The 3,372-nt window shown below is 33.2% G+C and overlaps 1 pseudogene; it reads right to left on the reverse strand.

Annotated features, from left to right (window-relative positions):
• Positions 1-1,413: 1,413 nt before the first annotated feature.
• Positions 1,414-2,165, reverse strand: LOC105519576 (annotated as a pseudogene).
• Positions 2,166-3,372: the final 1,207 nt, after the last annotated feature.

A 3,372-nucleotide genomic window follows, 5' to 3' on the forward strand; every position in this document is an offset into this window, starting at 1 on the left:
GCACTCCAGCCTGGGTGACAGTGCAAGACTCCATCTCAAAAAAATAAATAAATAAAAAAAAAAAACACAATAGGCTATACATGACAACAAATTGAAAAAATATATATTGCAAATAACTCAAACCACCATAAAATACAAGTAAAAATCTACACCAAGAGGATCTTTGGAAATTATATAAATACATGAAAATTAAATAACATAATCCCAGATGGCCACTGGATCAATTAATAGTTAAGATGGACATTTTTTTGAACTTTCAAAATGTATTTTAATCTCATTCCAAAAAGAAATAAAATTTCTAGATACAAATCATCTCATTCAAATCACTTTTTAACATACATTCTGCAACTTAAAATATTATAAGGAATCAATATTCCCATCGTTTATAATCTCAATATATTATATATTTAATATATAATAGATGTACAACACATACAGGTAGTCAGCAGGTTTACAAAGTAATTTCTTTAAAGTCTGATCAGTATTGATAAATACTTTTAGACTATTAAAAGGAACTATTTAGGATCATAGAATAAAATAAAATATGGCAGGTCCAAGCCTAATGGCAAGATTACAAATGTTCATATGGCCAATCATTTTAAAAGAACTCTCTAGTTGGGTAGAATATGTTTTAAAACAATACTCTTCCTATTCTCAAGCAGAAGTAGTTGTAGATATTAACCATATTCACCTCCATTAAATTTAAAATAACTATGCAGTTTTCTTTACTGTAATATACAGTAGCTATCTCTTCCTTTCTGTTGGATTTTATCATTTCAAGAGTAACTAATACATTACCAACAGAAGAGATTTTAGGCCCTTTTCCTCCCCTAAAGCATGGCTCAGTTTGAAGATTGTTCTATAGACAGCCACTATGACTACCAACAGTACCATAATACCGTTAAAAGCAATCAATAACTAGAGTCATTTGAGATGTTTCAAAGACTGCTGGAGGTTTCTGTAAACCAAGGTAATCAGAAATACTACCCTTGTAGATAGCCCTCTCATACCAGTAAATACAGAGAGTTAAAATTCCAATGCCACAGTGTAACCGTTAACAATCTATTTTGTAATTTTAAATATTATAATATTAATTCACCCTGAGAATACAAAGGAAATATTTAATACAAGACATTCTGATTTTTTTCCCATTGTATTTACTTTCTTCTGGTTTTCATCAGCCCTTTAAGGACACAAATATTTGAATTTAAAGTGTGATTTTGATACGCTTTTTTGTTAACTGAGATTCATGCCACAGTCAGATATTGGTGATAAAAAAGCCCAAAAAGGCTTGCAGAAAAGAGGCAAGCAGCAATCCACCAGGTCAGAAAAGACAGAAGTCCTCAAAAAAGAAGAAGAGTAAAAATATTTTTAAGCTGCTCAGTGTCACTGTTATTTGTGTAACAGTAACCTTCATCTTCCCTTCAGCTGACGGTAATTCAGAGTAAACAAAATTGTAGAGCAGACTATTATCCGCTAGTAAGGTAGAGATAGATTCTGGATAAATACCCCAGGAATGATTGCCTAGTGTTTTCAAAAGCAGAGTTGTGTGAAACAGCATTACCAGAGACACCACATACTGCAGTGCAATGACACAAAGATAATAAAAGACTCAAGCCACCATTTTCTGTAGCTCAACTGTACTTATTCACCCTGCTTCTTTCTTCATCTGATCCACACATTTTTTGGGCTAAATTTAAATAAGCTTGCAGGTGACTACACATCATGGCCAACCACAAAGTACACAGCAGGATTATTAACCAGAGTCACAGAGTATCGAATGTGGCTTCTGGTATTAAAGGGATACTTTCTTCACCCAAGGTTGGGTTCATAATGTAGTCTTTGGTGACTGGTTTTACCCAGAGCAAAACCACAAATAAATGTGCCAAGAAGCTGATATGAAGTAATGTTTGTGTAATTTTTTCTGTTGTCAAATTCAGGGCATCCAGAAGCATTTGAGCCAGTCGTAATCCAGGAAATGTCAAGAAAGCCCCAATGAGTGAACAGAAAATACCCAGGAAAAATTTGAAAGTAAGTTTTGAAACAGGACTCTGAGATTCTAAATCTTGCTTTTCAAGAAACTGCATCACACTATCTGAAAAATTTGTAAATCCTGTTTCAAGTCCAAATTCCAGATAATTTTCTGTTACACTCAACACTACCATTGCTTTGTCAAAGAAAAAAAAATCCAAAGGTGACACAAATAGATTTTTCACCACCATATTCTACTTTAATATAGTGTGTAATTAATGAAAATAGAACTTTGATTGCAAAAGACAAAACAAGCAGGCACCAGACTAAGCTGATATTCATTTCCTGTGTAGGCTTCATAAACTTGTAATAGACTTCAGTTACTAGATACACAACTGTAGCAGCCACTGTGAAATCCACCAGTCACTGGTATTCTGAAAAATAATGCAATGCTAAAGAATCCACTTCTGTATCTGACTTTGTTTCTAGATGAAGGTCAATATCCTTTGGAATGGTTAATGGCTTACTTTCAATGTGACCATTATATTTCCTATCTTTTTTGCTTTTCCCTTTTTGCTGATTCCCTGCAAGAATTCCATTGAGCAAGAGAATAGCGAGGTATAATCTTCTGCATGACACTGGCCATCACCGTGGTAACAACAGCTGTATATCTATCACACACTATGAGTGAGAACATGCAGTGTTTGGTTTTCAAGATGGACATGTTTTTAACTATTGAAAGAAGTGAAAATGAAAACACGACATATCAAAATCTACACTATACAGCAAACACATTAAGAACAGGTAGGCAATAGCAATAAACATCTACACCAGAAAGCAGAAAGATTTCATATAAACAATCTAACAATGCACCTCAAGGAAGTGAAAAAGCAAGGACACAGCAAACCCAAAGTTTGCAGGATGAAAGAAATAACAAAGATCGGAGAAAAACTAAGGAGAGACTAAGGAAAGAAATACAAAGGTCAATGAAGTGATATGTTATTCAAAAATATAACCAATATTGATAAACTGCTAGCTTGCCTAACCAAGAAAAGAAATAAGAAACAAATCAGCAAAATAAAAGAACAGACATTACAACTGATATCACAGAAATACCAAAGATAATGAGAGAATATTATAAATGCTAACAAACAGGAAAATATAGAGGAAATGATTGAATTTCTATAAACACATAACCTATCCAGACTGAATCAGAAGTAGAAAAACTGAACTGATCAATGAATAATGAGACTGAGTCAGTAATAAAATGTCTCCCAACAAAAAAAGAGACAAAATCAGGTCGAATAACTGCTGAATTCTTCCAAATGTATAAAAAAAGAATGAATACCAATCCTCCTCAAACTATTTCAAAAACACATAAGAGAAAGGAATGCTTCCAAA

The sequence above is a fragment of the Colobus angolensis genome, unplaced genomic scaffold (genome assembly GCF_000951035.1).
Source record: "Colobus angolensis palliatus isolate OR3802 unplaced genomic scaffold, Cang.pa_1.0 Scaffold352, whole genome shotgun sequence".
Lineage (NCBI taxonomy): Eukaryota > Metazoa > Chordata > Mammalia > Primates > Cercopithecidae > Colobus > Colobus angolensis.